The 20,630-nt window shown below is 42.8% G+C and overlaps 1 long non-coding RNA gene across 8 annotated transcripts; it reads left to right on the plus strand.

Moving 5' to 3' along the window:
* Positions 1-11,853: 11,853 nt before the first annotated feature.
* On the plus strand, positions 11,854-17,129 carry LOC124705436. Of its 8 annotated transcripts, XR_007004007.1 has the most exons (9): positions 11,854-12,025; positions 12,100-12,239; positions 12,611-12,712; positions 12,817-12,894; positions 13,433-13,579; positions 13,860-14,006; positions 14,288-14,434; positions 14,615-14,737; positions 14,831-17,129. It is a non-coding gene; the product is annotated as an uncharacterized LOC124705436 (long non-coding RNA). The 8 variants fall into 8 exon arrangements; XR_007004004.1 differs by having other exon boundaries at positions 12,817-12,940; positions 14,615-17,129; XR_007004003.1 differs by having other exon boundaries at positions 13,846-14,006; positions 14,615-17,129.
* The last annotated feature ends 3,501 nt before the right edge of the window (positions 17,130-20,630 follow it).

Below are 20,630 nucleotides of genomic sequence, written 5' to 3' on the forward strand. Positions count from 1 at the left end.
ATCGCCCTTAGCATACATGGCCGATACAGAATTATCGCCCTAAGAATCAATGGCCGATGGAGTGTTGACATCGTCCTTAGACAAAATATAGTGCAAGTTATTTTTCGGCATACAAGTTTTGCCGAAAAACAGGGGGACATGTGTTGACAGCCGTTTTTGCCTTAAAAGTGAAAATTAGAAAATGGCCACCAATTATGCATATTAGCGGATCCACTAGATTCGCCTTGTACAAAGTTGCGGCTACCACCGAAACCAGAGAAGGCGTTACCTTGATAGCCACGGCCTGCGCCATACCCCGATCTTCCTCGGCTAGGGCCTTGACCATGTTGTCCCCTTGGAACGAAAGCTCCTCTTGCATTACTGAAATTTGCACGTCCACCACCATAGCTCCCTCGCCCTGGATTGAATCCACCCCTTCCTGGGTTGAATCCCCCCTGCCATTGTCGCCGTTCATCTCGACACGGCGGCGGCGAACGATAGGAGCCCCAGTACTACACTTCCTCCAGGTTAGCCCTAAAAACTTTTGGAAAGCCTGCCCAGCGACAGTGTCTCCGACTTTGACAATCGTAGGACCCCGATCCACTCGCACACCGTTCGATACAGCAGCCTGGGCAGTTCGTTTTTTCACCCAAATTGGGCGACCCAAACGCACTCTGCTGTTGGCACAAGCCCGCAACCCGACTAGGCCCACAGCTTGCTTTTTTGAAACCGTCGTTTTTTTCGGATCTTGAGCTCTAGCGTCGGACGCCGGCGACCAACGTCGCCGACGAACGACCGACCACCCCTCCGTGGCATTGATACGTCTCCAACGTATCTATAATTTCCGATGTTCCATGCTTGTTTTATGACAATACCAACATGTTTTGTTCACACTTTATATCATTTTTATGCGTTTTCCGGAACTAACCTATTGACGAGATGCCGAAAGGCCAGTTGCTGTTTTCTGCTGTTTTTGGTTTCAGAAATCCTAGTAAGGAAATATTTTCGGAATCGGACGAAATCAATTCCGGGGATCTTATAATTTCGCGAACCATCCAGAACACACGAGAAGGGCCAGAGAGGTGCCAGGGGGGGCCCACACCACACCCCGGCGCGGCCAGGGGGGGGGGGCGCCCCCCTATGGTTTGGGCAGCCCGTGGCCCCTCCGACTCCGATTCTTCGCCTATATAAGCCGTCGTGACCTAAAAACATCGACAGAAAGAACCACGATACGGAAAACCTTCCAGAGCCGCCGCCATCGCGAAGCCAAGATCTGGGGGACAGGAGTCTCTGTTCCGGCACCCTGCCGGAGTGGGGAGGTGCCCCCGGAAGGCTTCTCCATCGACACCGCTGCCATCTCCACCGCCATCTTCATCACCGCTGCTGCTCCCATGAGGAGGGAGTAGTTCTCCATCGAGGCTCGGGGCTGTACCGGTAGCTATGTGGTTCATCTCTCTCCCATGTACCTCAATACAATAATCTCATGAGCTGCTTTACATGATTGAGATTCATATGAGTTTGTATCACTACTATCTATGTGCTACTCTAGCAAAGTTATTAAAGTAGTTCTATTCCTCCTGCACGTGTGTAAAGGCGACAGTGTGTGCACCGTGTTAGTACTTGGTTTATGCTATGATCATGATCTCTTGTAGATTGCAAAGTTAACTATTGCTATGATAATATTGATGTGATCTATTCCTCCTACATATGCATGAAGGTTACGGTGTGCATGCTATGCTAGTACTTGGTTTAGTCTGTTGATCTATCTTACACTAAAGGTTACTAAAACATGAGCATTATTGTGGAGCTTGTTAACTCCGGCATTGAGGGTTCGTGTAATCCTACGCAATGTGTTCATCATCCAACAAAAGTGTAGAGTATGCATTTATCTATTCTGTTATGTGATCAATGTTGAGAGTGTCCACTAGTGAAAGTGTAATCCCTAGGCCTTGTTCCTAAATACTGCTGAGTTACTACTGCTTGTTTCTTGTTTTCTCTGCGTTACTACTGCTGCAATACTACCACCATCAACTACACGCCAGCAAGCTATTTTATGGCACCGTTGCTACTACTTATTCATACCACCTGTATTTCACTATCTCTTCGCCGAACTAGTGCACCTATTAGGTGTGTTGGGGACACAAGAGACTTCTTGCTTTGTGGTTGCAGGGTTGCATGAGAGGGATATCTTTGACCTCTTCCTCCCTGAGTTCGATAAACCTTGGGTGATCCACTTAAGGGAAAACTTGCTGCTGTTCTACAAACCTCTGCTCTTGGGGGCCCAACACCGTCTACGAGGAAAGGAGGGGGAACGTAGACATCAAGCTATTTTCCGGCGCCGTTGCCGGGGAGGAAAGGTAAAAAGGCACTCATACTCCGGTTCCGGGTAACAATACTTTTCGGCGCCATTGTATTTGTGCTCGAAGCTATTTCCTTTAGATCCTGCAATTGCATCTTTTTGTTTCTTGTTTTTATTTTCACTAGTTAGGCATAATGGAAAACAACAAAAAATTTAGTGAGCTTTTAATCTTTTTCCTGATTTAGAATTGTTTGGTGTAAACATTAAAAAACCAATGGAACCTTATTCGCATGCTAGTAGCGATGTTATTAGTATGAATGCAATTACTTGCTAATGCTATGGAGAAGTCTAAGCTTGGGGAAGCTAGTTTTTGTGATCTTTTTAGCTTCCCATCTTTAGGGGAGAAAATTTGCTCTGATAATACTTTATCTCCCATATGCGATAACTCTAATGATGCTTGTGATATTTTAAATGCACCTACTGAAAGTATTCCATATAAAATACCTATGAAAATTATTGAACGTGTTATGGATAACCGCTATGAAGGGGATGGAACTGTGCATCCTGGAGATCATTTACTGTTTTTGCATGAATTATGCGGGTTATTCAAGTGTGCAGGTATCTCTATGGATGAAGTGAAGAAGAAATTATTCTCTATGTCGTTGATTGGTAAAGCGGCGCATTGGCATAAACTGCTAAAAGATGAGCATTCTCTTGATTGGAAGGATATTGTGCCTCTATTTTATTCTAAATTCTATCCTCCAAGTGAAATTCACAAAGACCGAAACCGAATATATAATTTCGGGCCTCATGATGGAGAGAGTATTGCCCAAGCATGGGAGAGATTGAAGTCTTTAATGCTCAAATGCCCCAATCATGAGCTTCCGGGTAATATCATCATTGATAATTTCTATGCAAGACTTTCTTTTCAAGATAAGACCTTGCTTGGATGCTACTTGTTACTGGATCATTCACGCGCAACAAAGAAGAGTTTAAAAGGGACCTTCTTGATCGGATTAAGGAGAACGCTGAAGATTGGGAGAACGACAAAGGTAAAGAGTCGGGTATAAATTATGATTATGAATGCATTGAAACTTTTATGGATACCGATAAATTTCGAAATATGAGTGCTACTTATGGTCTTGACTCTCAAGTTGCTGCAAATCTTTATAAATCCTTTGCTTCTCATTTTGAATTGCCTAAAAAGAATTTTGATAAGTATCATGAACCTTTTAAAGAGGCTTGCATGAAGAATGAAATTGTTGTTAATTATTGTAATGAGCATGCTCAAACTCCTAAGAATGTTATTTCCTATAAGCATGTTAATTTTTGTGGAATACATAGACCTTGGAATCAATCAAATCAAAGATGAATATTGTATCCATCATGCTAATGAAAAAACTAGAAAGTGGTTTAGGGCTCTAGATGATCTTGGTAAAAAAGTTTGTGCCCTCTATCCTTTTATTTGTGAAGTTTGCCATGAAGTGGGTCATTTTAATTTTCAATGCTCCTCCAATGATAATTTGAACCCAATGAGTGCTGCAAAGTTGTATTGTGATGATGAAATTACTCCTAATCAGCACGATGAACTTACTTTATTTTTGGGGTATGAAGAACTGTCGAGAAAAATCTCTTTGTTACATATGAGTGATCTTGATATTGATGATGTCCTGCATGGGTGTTTTTCTTATTGCATTGATAATAGCCATACAAATACTTACATACAAAATATTTTAGAAGATGACACCTTGCCAAAATATGATAGGACCGTTGTGTGTTTTCAACTAATTAATGAAAAGGAGGGATCCTCCCAAGTTTCTTCTATTGTTTCTGAAAGTAAATCAGGTTATGCGGACAAGCCACCCTTCAAGCCTCTCCCTCCTAAAGAAGGGAACGAGAAAAAGGAGAAGGAGAAGAAGAAGAAGAAGGGAACGAAGAAGAAGAAGAAGAATAAGGGGAATAAAAAGAAAGAGGTAACAGCATATCCCCGCGTGAATGAGATAACGCTAGGAAACCGTAAGTATGTTGCTCCTAATGATTATTGTGACAATGAATCTGAATACGATGATCTTTCTATGCCCTTTACATACATTAGCGATCATGATTTGAATGAGCACACTACTTTTGATATTACAAATCTCTGGGAAACTAATTATGAAAATGATGATAATAATTGCCATAGCGTCAGTACTATCCATGCTTCCTCCCATAATGATATAGAAAGCTCTAAGCTTGGGGAAGAGGTGTTTGAAAATCCTTTAGCTACTGGTCATTATGTTCTTGATACATCTCCTTCTAATAACAATAATGGTGTGGACACAGATAAACCGATTGTGAAAGATAACTATTCTATTTCTTATGATGACACTGTGCCTCCGATCTCTGATGATCATTACAAAGAATGCTATGATATAGGTTCTAACTATCCTTATGAAACTTGTCATAGTCATGATTGGGTTACCAAAAACAATTCCCTTAATATGCAACTTGTTTACCATGTTCAAATTCTTGATAATAATCCTGCTCCAATTACTATTAATGAGAATAACTCTTCTTATGCCAAATTTAATGATACTTCTATGCATATGAACCATGATAAGAATGTTTTAAGTGATGGGTATATTGTGGATTTCATCAATGATGCTACTGAAAGTTATTATGAGAGAGGGAAATATGGTTATATGCATTTTAATAATATTAAGTTTCCCTCTTTATGTTGAGAATCTTGAAGTTACTCGTGTTTTATCCTCTTATGCTTGTCACTTTGTTCTTCATGAATTCATTTGTGTACAAGATTACTCTTCATAGGAAGCATGTTAGACTTAAATGTGTTTTGAATTTGCCTCTTGAAGCTCTCTTTTGCTTCAAATACTATCTCTTGCAAATGCATCATTAAAACTGCTTGAGCCCATCTTAATGGCTATAAAGAAAGAACTTCTTGGGAGATAACCCATGTGTTATTTTGCTACAGTACTTTTTTTATATTTGTGTCTTGGAAGTTGTTTACTACTGTAGCAACCTCTCCTTATCTTAGTTTTATGTTTTTTTGTGCCAAGTAAAGTCTCTATGGTAAAGTTGATGCTAGATTTGGATTGCTGCGCAGAAACAGCATTGCTTTGTCTGTCACGAATCTGGGTCTAATTCTCTGTAGGTAACTCAGAAAATTATGCCAATTTACGTGAGTGATCCTCAGATATGTACGCAACTTTCATTAGTTTTGAGTTTTTCCATTTGAGCAAGTCTGGTGCCATTTTAAAATTCGTCTTTACAGACTGTTCTGTTTTTGACAGATTCTGCCTTTTATTTCGCATTGCTTCTTTCGATGTGTTGGGTGGATTTCTTTGTTCCATTACCTTCCAGTAACTTTGAGCAATGTCCAGAAGTGTTAAGAATGATTGTGTCACCTCTGAACATGTGAGTTTTTGATTATGCACTAACCCTCTAATGAGTTTGCCTAAAGTTTGGTGTGGAGGAAGTTTTCAAGGGTCAAGAGAGGAGGATGATATACTATGATCAAGAAGAGTGAAAACTCTAAGCTTGGGGATGCCCCGGTGGTTCACCCCTGCATATTTCAAGAAGACTCAAGCGTCTAAGCTTGGGGATGCCCAAGGCATCCCCTTCTTCATCGACAAATTATCAGGTTCCTTCTCTTGAAACTATATTTTTATTCGGCCACATCTTATGTACTTTACTTGAAGCGTCTGTGTGCTTTTGTTTTTGTTTTTGTTTGAATAAATGCTTGTGTGGGAGAGAGACACGCTCCGCTGGTTCATATGAACACATGTGTTCTTAGCTTTATCTTTTAGTGTTCATGGCAAAGGTTAAAACTGCTTCGTTCATTTTTATATGGTTGGAATTGGAAAATGCAACATGTAGTAATTGGTATGATGTCTTGAATAACTTGATACTTGGCAATTGTTGTGCTCTTATTTAAGCTCTTGCATCATATACCTTGCACCTATTAGTGAAGAAATACATAGAGCTTGTTAAAATTTGGTTTGCATGAGTGGTTTCTCTAGAGTCTAGATATTTTCTAGTAAGATGTTTGAACAACAAGGAAGACGATGTATAGTTTTATAATGCTTGTAATATGTCTTTTATGTGAGTTTTGCTGTACTAGTTCGTACTTGTGTTTGCTTCAAACAACCTTGCTGGCCTAAACCTTGTATCGAGAGGGAATACTTCTCATGCATCCAAATCTTGAGCCAATCATTATGCCATTTGTGTCCACCATACCTACCTACTACATGGTATTTTTCCGCCATTCCAAAGTAAATTGCTTGAGTGCTACCTTTAAAATTCCATCATTCGCCTTACAATGTATAGCTCATGGGACAAATAGCTTAAAAACTATTGTGGTATTGAATATGTAATTATGCACTTTATCTCTTATTAAGTTGCTTGTTGTGCGATAACCATGCTTACGGGGACGCCATCAACTATTCTTTGTTGGATATCATGTGAGTTGCTATGCATGTCCGTCTTGTCCGAAGCAAGAGAGATCTACCACCTTTATGGTTGGAGCATGCATATTGTTAGAGAAGAACTTTGGGCCGCTAACTAAAGCCATGATTCATGGTGGAAGTTTCAGTTTGGACATATATCCTCAATCTCATATGAGAATAATAATTTTTGCCACATGCTTATGCATTAAAGAGGAGTCCATTATCTGTTGTCCATGTTGTCCCGGTATGGATGTCTAAGTTGAGAATAATCAAAAGCGAGAAATCCAAAATGCGAGCTTTCTCCTTAGACCTTTGTACGAGGCGGCATGGAGGTACCCCATTGTGACACTTGGTCAAAACATGTGCATTGCAAAGATCCGGTAGTCCAAGTTAATTAGGACAAGGTGCGGGCACTATTAGTATACTATGCATGAGACTTGCAACTTGTAAGATATAATGTACATAACTCATATGCTTTATTACTACCGTTGACAAAATTGTTTCATGTTTTCAAAATAAAAGCTCTAGCACAAATATAGCAATCGATGCTTTCCTCTTTGAAGGACCATTCTTTTACTTTTATGTCGAGTCGGTTCACCTATTTCTCTCCACCTCAAGAAGCAAACACTTGTGTGAACTTTGCATTGATTCTTACATATTTGCATATTGCATTTGTTATATTGCTTTGCATTGACAATTATCCATGAGATATACATGTTACAAGTTGAAAGCAACCGCTGAAACTTAATCTTCCATTATGTTACTTCAATACCTTTTACTAAGAATTTATTGCTTTATGAGTAACTCTTATGCAAGACTTATTGATGCTTGTCTTGAAAGTACTATTCATGAAAAGTCTTTGCTATATGCTTCAATTGTTTACTCATTGCATTTACATTGTTTCTAATCGCTGCATTCATCTCATATGCTTTACAATAGTATGATTAAGATTATGTTGGTAGCATGTCACCTCAGAAATTATCTTTTATCGTTTACCTACTCGAGGACGAGTAGGAACTAAGCTTGGGGATGCTGATACGTCTCCAACGTATCTATAATTTCCGATGTTCCATGCTTGTTTTATGACAATACCAACATGTTTTGTTCACACTTTATATCATTTTTATGCATTTTCCGGAACTAACCTATTGACGAGATGCCGAAAGGCCAGTTGCTGTTTTCTGCTGTTTTTGGTTTCAGAAATCCTAGTAAGGAAATATTTTCGGAATCGGACGAAATCAATTCCGGGGATCTTATAATTTCACGAAGCTTCCAGAGCACCGGAGAAGGGCCAGAGAGGTGCCAGGGGGGCCCACACCACACCCCGGCGCGGCCAGGGGGGGGGGGCGCGCCCCCCTATGGTTTGGGCAGCCCGTGGCCCCTCCGACTCCGATTCTTCGCCTATATAAGCCGTCGTGACCTAAAAACATCGACAGAAAGAACCACGATACGGAAAACCTTCCAGAGCCGCCGCCATCGCGAAGCCAAGATGCGGGGGACAGGAGTCTGCGTTCCGGCACCCTGCCGGAGTGGGGAAGTGCCCCGGAAGGCTTCTCCATCGACACCGCTGCCATCTCCACCGCCATCTTCATCACCGCTGCTTGCTCCCATGAGGAGGGAGTAGTTCTCCATCGAGGCTCGGGGCTGTACCGGTAGCTATGTGGTTCATCTCTCTCCCATGTACCTCAATACAATAATCTCATGAGCTGCTTTACATGATTGAGATTCATATGAGTTTGTATCACTACTATCTATGTGCTACTCTAGCAAAGTTATTAAAGTAGTTCTATTCCTCCCTGCACGTGTGTAAAGGCGGCAGTGTGTGCACCGTGTTAGTACTTGGTTTATGCTATGATCATGATCTCTTGTAGATTGCGAAGTTAACTATTGCTTGTGATAATATTGATGTGATCTATTCCTCCTACATATGCATGAAGGTTACGGTGTGCATGCTATGCTAGTACTTGGTTTAGTCTGTTGATCTATCTTACACTAAAGGTTACTAAAACATGAGCATTATTGTGGAGCTTGTTAACTCCGGCATTGAGGGTTCGTGTAATCCTACGCAATGTGTTCATCATCCAACAAAAGTGTAGAGTATGCATTTATCTATTCTGTTATGTGATCAATGTTGAGAGTGTACACTAGTGAAAGTGTAATCCCTAGGCCTTGTTCCTAAATACTGCTGAGTTACTACTGCTTGTTTACTGTTTTACTGCGTTACTACTGCTGCAATACTACCACCATCAACTACACGCCAGCAAGCTATTTTATGGCACCGTTGCTACCACTTATTCATACCACCTGTATTTCACTATCTCTTCGCCGAACTAGTGCACCTATTGGGTGTGTTGGGGACACAAGAGACTTCTTGCTTTGTGGTTGCAGGGTTGCATGAGAGGGATATCTTTGACCTCTTCCTCCCTGAGTTCGATAAACCTTGGGTGATCCACTTAAGGGAAAACTTGCTGTTGTTCTACAAACCTCTGCTCTTGGGGGCCCAACACTGTCTACAGGAAAGGAGGGGGAACGTAGACATCAGGCATCATCGAAGAAAACAGACGGCTCCAGAACTGGCATTTTCTTACAGACCGGCTCCCTTTGTTGAATGCCCAATGGCAACGATGGGAAAAAGATCGTACCTTCGCAGGTGTTGAAAACCAGCGCTGCTCTAGCCGCCGAACGATGTCCATCACGGCGCAAGATCCTCTTTCGATGGCGTCGCGTCAGCTCCGACGATCTCTCAGCAAGATCCGCATCAGACACCGGCGACGGCGTACGACACAGATAGGCTATCGACCTGTCTCCGACTCCCACAGACTGGGCGTCATCTCCTTCCCCGTCCTCGTCTCCGTCGTCGTCCCCCACTTCTTGGTCTTCATCTGGATGCAGCACCCAGAAAAGGCTACCAGATAGCCGCTCCGGCGAGCCACCGCCGTCCTCCCTGGCCGTCGGCACCCTTACCGGCGTGTGGGTGGCGAGATCGCCCCCCGTGTCGCCAGACAGGGTCTCAACGGTCATGTCTCACGGCCGTTGAATTGGTAGTATATGGATTTTGTTGATTTGCTGACAAAAGTTGCTCAGTACATTTTCAGCTTAGCTGACTATCCGTTTCTACTAAATAGAGATAATTCTCGCCCGAGATACTGTAGCGGGACTTTTGTTTCTTAGTTTTTTTTTTCCTTTTTTTGGATGTGTGCATCCGTAGTGCCATTAGGGTGGTGCGTTGTTGCAGAGGCTAGGTGTAATTGATATCTTTTTGATATTAATATATTCCCTTTATCGAAAAAATGAGGGGAAGTACGTTGGTCTTGGTTACTTTGGAGTCGAGGTCATTCTATGGTGTGTCTTGCTTGGTTTTTGAAGCAGCCCTGAAGCCATGTGTTGCTCTTCTCATCATTCATGGTAGAATGTTGGGCAAGACGAGTAGTTTATCATCAGCTTTGTAGAGGGTTCGTTGTTTGTCACTTGTCATCGTATCGTGGTGTTGTAGCGTGGAGTGACATTGTACCGTGGAGTGACGTTGTACCGGCCGTCTTGGCCTTTTTTCTATATGTTTGATATACCTTCCATGGTGTATTATCGAAAAATAAATTTTGAAAAATAAAACCTACATCAATGCCTCGAATTAGAATTAAAAAAGTGTAAGGAGAATATGTATCATACTCGTGTCATGTTTTGAATTGATTTCAAGTATGACATTCACAGGTTCGCAAAGTATCTTTCGTAAAAAAGTGCACAAACCTCATGTGTTGCTCATGCCTATGAAGGTTTTTTTCCAAAGTGGCGTATGCCATGCAAGCAAAATCGTAACTTGCAGCATGGCATTATTTACCTCGTATGGACCATAGTGAGCACGAACAACAAGATTAGCCTGATACAATCATGATTTGCAATCGATTAATGTGAGAAATCATGCATAGTTCATGTACCACCGGTGCATTTAACTCAGAAAATTTCTCTTGAAAAAAACTATTCTAGCAAAAGAAAATAAAAAATCCTAGCTCCTGCGAACTAGCCACGAAACTAGTTCTGTCAGAGTGCATGATGCAGAGCTTTGACTAGAGGAAACATTAGCTCCTGCGTCGCTCCCGCGAGCGACCTGGCGGCGCCCCCCTCTCTAGCCCCTCCCTCCTCTCCAAAAGTGTAAGCAGAATATATATCATGCTTGCGTCATGTTTTGGAAAATACATCCATGCTCATGGTACATTCAAAAAAAGGTAATCGAGAAGAAGGGCAAAAAAAGTCATGCTATATTCGTTGTAAATTAGTTATTTTTGCCCAGGATACCATGAGAATTATTTCGAGCTCAAACATTTTTATAGAGTACAATACTTGATCATATTTTGTTTTTAGGAGGATTTGATTTTTTTCAATTATACCCTATATAAAGTTTAGACAAATTCACGCTCCTAGATTGCTTTGGACACTGTTTATGAGCTAATTTTTTCCAATGATCTATAGACACGTAACCCTCATCTTCTCTTTCTCACCGTGTTAAACCACATGGTAATTTCCCGTCTGCCTTTTTTTTTTTGGTACATAGAGTACCGGTTACCGGTTCCTAGGCCTCAGTCATCCTTATTGCCTCTAACTTCTTCCGGTTAGGATTTGTCTGCATTCTCCAAAAAAAAACTAGTGGGTGGGTCCTACCATCCACCGCTTTGACCGACCTCTGAGGGAGAGCAAATCCCCAACGCATCTCCTCGCTATCCCGTTGGTGCATGGACCTAGCTCCAGCTCTGCTCCTACCACCCCTCGCCCTCCCCATCTCCGCCGCCGATCGTGAGGCCTCCATGGACGGCGCTGCGGGGAGCTCCCGGATGGGTCGGACGCCGGCCATGGTCTCCACCGCATCGCTGTGTGCCGTTGCTCTCGCCGGGACGGTGGCCTCGGGGCGGAGCAGGCGCGGGCTGGGGATGCCGACCACCGGGCGGGGCAGGCGCGTGCCGGAGGCGTCGCCCTTGGGACGGAGAAGACGTGGGCCTGGGACGATGACCTTGGGGCGGCGGCAGCGACCTTGGGTCCTTGGGGCGGAGCACACGCTGGCTGGCGGCGGCCACGTTGGGGCGAAGCAGGCCGGGGCTGGCGGCGGGCTGGCGGCGTCCATGTTGAGGCGGAGCAGGCAGGGCACGGCGGCGGCCCCTTCGGAGTGGAGCAGGCAAGCACACAGACGCCCAACACAGATTGCGGGAGCCGGCCGTGGTCATCGCCCCTGATGTGCTGCTGGCTGCCGCTCCACGCCATGGAGGTTGCCACAAGTGTAGACTGGAGACGCGGTGGTGCCCTCTACATGTTAGATGTAGGTTGCCTCTTCTTTTCTTCTCCGATGGGTGACATCTCCTTTATCTAATTTTCTCTTCTACCATGATTCAGATGCGTGCAGCAGGCAACCTAGATGTTGTTGTGCTCTAACACAGCAGGGGCGACACACAAGAGCTATCTGGCGACTCAGCGACGACGAGCTTGCTGAACACGAGCATGGTTGATATTCAGGCTACTACTGACACGGCCAGGTAACTCATCCTTTCCCTCTCCTCCCTGACTCCCTCTCTCTCGCATCTTCTACTGTATTTAGTTTTTGCAGTTCAGTCGACACAGGCTGTAGCATGTGTATTCTGCACCGTAACAATTTTCTTGAGTCAACGTCAATTTCGTCATTCCGACAGCATGGCATGACTGACAGACATCTTATGTTTCGAACTATTCATACACATTGTCCTGATTCAGTCACACTGCTATGCAAATTATACATTTTCACTTCAAATATATACCATGGAATTATGTGGCTTTTTGAGTTCCACCAATGATGCTACGATTATATTCTTGAAATTTATCATCTCTTATTGCATATTTTTATTTGATGATCTAGCTAGCATATTTGTAGGAAGAATTGACAATCTCTGAATTGGAGTTTCTCAATGAGAAAGGAGCACAGGATGGCATGTGGAGAGTACTCCTGGACGCACTTGCATAAGAGACTGGGCAGGTTTGTATGCAATGTCATTTAGCGATAAATGAAACTTTTGCTTTTTTCGATCTATCTGCAGTTGCATGATCCTAGCATTGTATTTATCTCATCCTTACGTGTAGCTGGATCCATCTCGGCGCAGATCCTGCTCAGTTCTAACGAGCCATCCCTCTTGACGTATGTGCGCCACAGCTGCTTCGGTAAGGTCCTGCTCGCTGAGCTCTCCACGTGGGATACCGCCTAGGGGTGGGACTTCTACCTGCTCGCTCTCTCCTGCTAAGAGATTATTATATTTGCAAAAAAAATTGGTTATTGGAATTTGTTTCTTATAAAAAATAGATAGAGTTGGATGCTTCTCCAAAGTGCATATTCAGTAGTTTCTTCACAATGTAGTTCAGATCAAGAGTTTGGAGGCGCCTTCTTATAAATATTAGAGTTTTTTATTTTAAATCAGGTCATTCTTTGTCTTGAATGGAAGTTATCTTTTTGTTGCTCCTATAGATACCATTCATGCAGGATTAAGAGGTTTCAACTCTACAAATTTCTATTATGTTGTCTTTTTTACTTATTCCTGCATTTTTTTTATCTTAAGAATCGAATATGTCCTAAATGGAATAAAATGAACACTATATGACCTATTTAGAAGTCTCTCTAACAGTTCCTCTTGGATTGCCGTTTTCTCTGACTGCCTCTTCTGGACATATTTATCTTTGTACTAAAGCAGATGGTTGTGTCTAGGTCACAACGGCAATGCAGACAACTTTGGTCAAGGATGTCTGGCGGCGAGGTCATCTATGTAAGACACTTGCGTGTGTCATGGGCATCTAGGAAGACAAAGATTAAGAAATCTAGATGAATTTGATTTCATCATGGTCTGACTGTGAGGTACTATACCCAGCACACACTTTCATGATGCATGCTTATTTAACACACTTATTGCTACAGAAACATTGGCTATCGTTTTATTTTGGATATATCTCTGATCGTCAAATTCATAATCGTTTAATTACCAGTCCACTTGCTGTTGGTTCGCCTAAATGGAATAAATGAACACTATATGACCTATTTAGAAGTCTCTCTAACAGTTCCTCTTGGATTGCCGTTTTCTCTGACTGCCTCTTCTGGACATATTTATCTTTGTACTAAAGCAGATGGTTGTGTCTAGGTCACAACGGCAATGCAGACAACTTTGGTCAAGGATGTCTGGCGGCGAGGCCATCTATGTAAGACACTTGCGCGTGTCATGGGCATCTAGGAAGACAAATATTAAGAAATCTAGATGAATTTGATTTCATCATGGTCTGACTGTGAGGTACTATACCCAGCACACACTTTCATGATGCATGCTTATTTAACACACTTATTGCTACAGAAACATTGGCTATCGTTTTATTTTGGATATATCTCTGATCGTCAAATTCATAATCGTTTAATTACCAGTCCACTTGCTGTTGGTTCGCCTAAATGGAATAAAATGAACACTATATGACCTATTTAGAAGTCTCTCTAACAGTTCCTCTTGGATTGCCGTTTTCTCTGACTGCCTCTTCTGGACATATTTATCTTTGTACTAAAGCAGATGGTTGTGTCTAGGTCACAACGGCAATGCAGACAACTTTGGTCAAGGATGTCTGGCGGCGAGGCCATCTATGTAAGACACTTGCGCGTGTCATGGGCATCTAGGAAGACAAATATTAAGAAATCTTGATGAATTTGATTTCATCATGGTCGGACTGTGAGGTACTATACCCAGCACACACTTTCATGATGCATGCTTATTTAACACACTTATTGCTACAGAAACATTGGCTATCGTTTTATTTTGGATATATCTCTGATCGTCAAATTCATAATCGTTTAATTACCAGTCCACTTGCTGTTGGTTCGCTTATTGTTCTTTTTTCTTATCTTCTCCTAAAGGTACCAATTGTAGCTGATACGGTGCAGATTTTTCCCCTCTCAGGCTCATTACTGTGCTTATTCGCACAAGGTAACATCAGTGCAGCCGATCGCCTGGTTCTTTGCATTTGCAATGGGCAAAAAGTAAGACCAGTGCAGCCGACTACCTGATTCTCTGCATTCGCACAATATTCAGTCTCAGCGAGTCATTTTAGGCTAACATGATTCACACTGCAGGGATGAATTATTTATAAGTTTAGCACATTCCATTTTCAGGTATGCCGTGTGAGCTTTAGAATATGCATGCGTCTACGAAAATCCATGTAGTTAGAAGTTCTTAGTTGCTATATTATTCGCTGCTGACAGATAATTTTCCTTTTCCTTTGTCAATAGAAGCAATCGAACAACAAGCACTAGACTGCTTGAGTTTTTATACAGCCTACTCTAAACTTCTCCATATCAGGTCACAAGCTCTGAAACAGTAAGCAATAACAGCAAAAGCCAGGAATCAGCCACTGCCCCCCAAAAAAGGAACTTAACTTTACAACGACATCAGCTGGAGTAAATCCATCGACTCCAGTCACTAGAAATAATGTGTATGGTATCATGGACCTACGTGTTCTATTTTCAGCCTGTAAAATTAAGTACTTAGCCAGCTATATACAGCTACCTTAGTTATCCTACTGTCTTTTGAAACCTGCCACTGTGATATACTTTCAGGGTGTTGTAGTATATGATGCAGTACATTAATGCCTTAGATAGTAAATTATTTTCCTAAGAAGCAGCATAGTTCAAGATGTGTAAATATTGCAGTGGAAAGTTTTAGACAGAAAGCTCGAGATGAACAATGAAAAGTTACAATATAAAGGGCAAGGCAACTAACTTTGCCACCCAAGCTACTCTTACTTTCTAGCACCTTATACTTTTGAAACACCTCCATAAACCTGCATCTCGATAAGCACTGATGAGCCAGTTTCACAACATACTAATATTTTTATCCTATGTCAATCTTCTAGCTCCAACAGACAACCAAAAAATGATTCTACCACGGGCGCGGCGTGCCGCCGCGCCAATGCTTTCTAGTATTTATAATTACAACGAATTTTGGAGTTTATAGGGTGCATTGCACCCATGTGCCAAAAATCCACGTCCGTCATGTCTTCAGCTAAATATGCCTGAGAATTATTAGTCTCATCGGCCACTAGTATTGAGCCATATCCACGGTTGATTTCAAGGATAGTTTAGGCAACTAAGGTTTCGGTATTTCTTTTTAAGACCCAGATATCCCTGATCTTTAGATCATTCGATCGAGCTGGCACATCTTCTTTTTGATCCTCGTTTAGCTTTAACGATTCAGCTAGCTTTAACAGGCTAGTGTTCTTCTGTTTTCTACCCTTTTCTTTCTGAAGTTTATCAGACGTAGAAAGTTGCTAACTATCCGGTTGATGTCGCTGGTGATCATGAGTAGCCACTTGATAAGTTGATATGCACGTGCTATGTCTGTTCCCGACTACCGCCATACGATTTCTAAGCACCTCTAAAGCTTCAAAATTCTTCGTATATAGATCTGTGACTATCCATATGACTGTATCGCGGTGTGTTAGAGTTGTCAAATTGCTCTTTCTCGATGGATAAGAGCATGCTTTAACTTTCCAATGGCTTTGTGTCATCCAAACCAGAATGGGCGTTAGCTTCTCCGTGATTGTAATAAGTGGTGGTATACTGAGACTTGACACTTGGTTTTTAATAAAAGAAGCCGTGTGCATCTATTGATGCAGAGGCTGGGGCTCTGCTGCTTTATCGGAAAAAAATGTAGGCCGTGCGTGTAAAGTGTCTTTGTGCAGTCATCTGCTTGTCTTTCAACCCACTCACACGGGCTATCACGCGCCTTCCTTCGCGCCGACCTTCCTTTGTCCCCCATATCTCCACATGCCAGGATGGCTGGAATGTGCTTTTGCTACGGCCATTCTGAATTCCTGATCATGCTTGGTTGATGTTCTCGTTAGCTCGAGAGTGCACGAGTTGTGCTGGCCTAGCTGCCGACAGCGGCGCGTATCCAACCCGCAATGTTGTAACGAGCTGCCGAGAGCGCTCGTTTACGCAATACAGCGTGTGTGCTCATCTGATCAGAAGGAAGAACACTTGCAAGCTAGTCTAGCAGTTACAGACAGAGCAGCAGAGCATATAAAGTGATAAATCAATCATCTGTGAGCTGCCTAGCTAGTGACTATCGATCGCTCTAGCTAGTCCCGTGTAAATAATTTTAATTTTCTTTCCGTTGACCCGACCATGGCTTCAGAAGTAGGGGAGCTGGAAGCGTCGCCACCACTTTCCAATTTGCTCGTCTAGCTAGTTGATGGCCTAGTTGATGGCCTGATGCCTATCATGAGTATCATACATGGTTATGCGTCTTGCTCGTTGCTCAGTAAATGCTATAAGTATTGACTACTCGATCCGCTAGTTGAAAGTTACTAGAATGGAATGGCTCGGGTATACATCATGTTTGATTGTTTGATATACACACATGTTGACAGCATGAATGTTTGGACGCGAATAATTCTGGGTTTGTTCAGATGATTTCACCGAATTTGAGTTGCAATTCATTGCAATTTATGTGCAACTGAAAAAACTTGATTGCAATTGCAACCTAATGAGCAACTCTCCAAGCACCTGCAAATCCAATGTTTTTTTTGTGCGAAAAATCGGAAGTTTTATAGTCAACCTTCCTATAAGTTAGTTAATTCTCAGTCAACCGAGAACTAGTAAAACAATATCTATTTCACATTTTATCAAGGTGTGAGTGATTGCCGTCTTATGGTCGCTATGAATATGTAGGAATGACAATGTTTTTAATGATATGCAGGTCATCTACCGGTATACGGTTTTGCTCCATTCATGTTCGTCGCTTCACGCTCTCATTGTAGATTTTACCTACTATCGTTCTGAATCATTTGTGTCAGCTCTCTTCGTGTTTGCGTTTTTACCATTTTGAACGGCTGCGTGCATCTTAATTGTGCAGAGGCTGAAAATAATGCTTAAATTTTTTTAAAAAAATGTGAAATAATGACGAGGGTCAAAGAGCGAGAGAACATCGGTTTGATCTAAATAGAATTAATCTAACAATCTTATCATATAAATTTGTTAATCATTTGTTTATTCAATGCCCGTTTGCGAAGATAATATGGCGTATGATATATCTTTCATATAATATTCCACCGCCAGCTAATTTTACTAATATGTTTGGTAGATGGCTGAATGGTGTGAGCTAAAATGACAAACAAAAGATTCGTATTGGTGTGTCGGCCATTTGTTGGGCTGTTTGGAGAACTCGAAAAGATTTGGTATTTAACAATCAAAGTGGAACTAATTTTTTGCAGGTTATGCGGCGAGCTGCTCATTCAATCCAGCAATGGGTTTTCCTTCTCCCGGTGGAACAACGGGAGGAAATAGTTATTGGATGCAACCGGATGCTAGTGGTTGCTCAGGACTTCTTTTTCCAGGCTACTGGGTGGCGGCATCTTAATAGAATATCAAATGCATAGCTTTTCTGAGTGCCATATTTTCAGCTGGTTGATTCATGCATCGACCTTAGCTTTTCTATGATTGTAATAAGTGATGATGAACGTTCTGTGACTTGATACTTTAATTAATAAAGAAAGCCGTGTGCATCTATTGATGAAGAGCACACATTGATGAAGAGGCTGGGGCTAACCTCCTTTATCGAAAAAAATCATATAAGTTTGTTGATCAGACCTGCAAGAGATCTTTTTGCAAGAGGTCCTGGGTACAGGGGTGATGGATGGGTTGTGTGTGTGTGTGTGTGATATCTCATGTACATGAGCCATGGGTATGGTCTGCTCCCAGTTCCCACGTACCGACTACCGGTCTTAACATAATAGGATTTCTTCAGCACCTCTAAAGCTTGAAACTTCTTTGTATGCAGATCTGTGACTATCCATATGATTGTATCGCGGCGTGTTGGCGTGTTCAAATTGCTCTTTGTCGATGGATAAGAGCATGCTTTAACTTGCCAATCACTTTGTGTCATCCAAACCTGAATGGACATTTATGTACGCCGTGCGTGTAAAGTGTCTTTGTGCAGTCATCTGCTTGTCTTTCAACTCACTAACACGGGCTATCGCGTTCCTTCCTTTGCGCCGACCTTCGTTTGTCCCTCATCCCACATGCCAGGATGGCTGGAATGTGCTTTTGCTACGGCCATTCTGAATTTCTGATCATGCGTGGTTGATGCCCTCGTCAGCTCGAGAGTGCGCGAGTGGCGCCGGCCTCGCTGGCGACGGCGATGCGTATCCAACCCACAAGGTTATAAGGAGCTGACAAGAGCACTTGTTTACGCAATACACGGCGTGTGCTCATTAGATCAGAAGGAAGCTAGGTAACAACACTTGCAAGCTAGTCTAGCAGTTACAGACAGAGCAGAGCATATACGAGTGATAAATCAATCAGCTGCGAGCTGAGTGAGCTGCGAAGTGTGGTGAACATTGATCAACCGAAGATGGCGTCTCTAGGAGCTGCCGGTAGCACGGCGTGGCGGGCGCCAGCGCCGGTGAGGCAGCTGTTCTGGAGGATGAGGTCCAGCTGGAAGAACGCCGTGATGCGGCGGCCAAGGGGCGGCGTCCCGAGGTTCGGCTACGACCTGCAAAGCTACTCCCTGAACTTCGACGACGGCCACCTCGGCTCTGCTGCCTAGCCAGTGACTATCGATCGCTCTAGCTAGTCCCGTGTAAATAATTTTAATTTTCTTTCCGTCGACCCGACCATGGCTTCAGAAGTTGGGGAGCTGGAAGCGTCGCCACCGCTTTCCAATTTGCTCGTCTAGCTAGCTGATGGCCTGATGCCTATCCATGAGTATTATACATGGTTGTGCGTCTTGCTCGTTGTTCAGTAAATGTTATAAGTATTGACTAATCGATCCGCTAGTTGAAAGTTACTACAGAATGAATGGCTCATGTATACACCATGTTTGATTGTTTGATATACACACATGTTGACAGCATGAATGTTTGGACCCGAACAATTCTGGATCGTTTAGATAATATCACCGAATTTGAGTTGCAACTTATTGCAATTAATGTGCAACTAAAAAGATTTGATTGCAATTGCAACCTAATGAACAACTCTCCAAGCATCTGCAAATCTAACTTTTTTTTGCGAAAAATCGAAAGTTTTTATAGTCAAACTTCTTGTCACTTAGTTAATTCAAAATGAAGTTTGATGAAGAAACTAAAGCTTAACATGGTATGCATGAGAAAAATTCTAGATGGCTCGTATCCTGTGGACGTCTTGAAGTATATTTGTGGTATTTACAACCATAATATTTAAAATTGTGTTCATTGTTGTAGCTAAGATCGTTACCATATAACCAACAACTTTCATGTTCTACCTCATGCGTTCGAATATTTCTCTCTTGTTTTTATTACCTCGTTTGGCGAAAGCCCTGGTTGGCAGAGACCAAAGCTGCTGACGGTGATGCCTGAGGGTGCCATTTTCTTCTTGAAGGCGTGCTCATGAACTTCGCCTTGCCTCCCCTCCCATCAGATGCCGGGGGGAACCCTAGGTCCGGCGACTAGACCAGGCGGCGACACCACGGTGTCGTCATCCTCTTGAAGAAGTCGTCTTAGAAATCAGGGAGGGGCTGATGTGACAATTGGAGTCTGGGCAATTAATGAGGCGCTACCGGTGTTGGCTGCTGCCCTGGCCTTGGGCTTCAGGGGCGCAATGTACGGCATAGTGACACATCTTCATCGACGTCTTCCCCCCGAGTCCATTTGGATCCTACCTCCTCCTCGCTGATTCCTCTAGACTCATGAGGGGAAGTACGTTGGCCCGGGTTGCTTTGGAGTTGAGGTCATTCTATGGTGTGTTTTGCTTGGTTCTTGAAGCGGTCCTGAGTCGTTTATCATCAGGTTTGTAGAGGGTTTGTTGTGTGTCACTTGTCATCGTATCGTGGCGTGGCGTTGTAGCTTGGCGTGACATGGTACCGTGGAGTCGCGTTGTACCGGCCGTCTTGGACTTT

Source organism: Lolium rigidum, chromosome 4 (assembly GCF_022539505.1).
Source record: "Lolium rigidum isolate FL_2022 chromosome 4, APGP_CSIRO_Lrig_0.1, whole genome shotgun sequence".
Lineage (NCBI taxonomy): Eukaryota > Viridiplantae > Streptophyta > Magnoliopsida > Poales > Poaceae > Lolium > Lolium rigidum.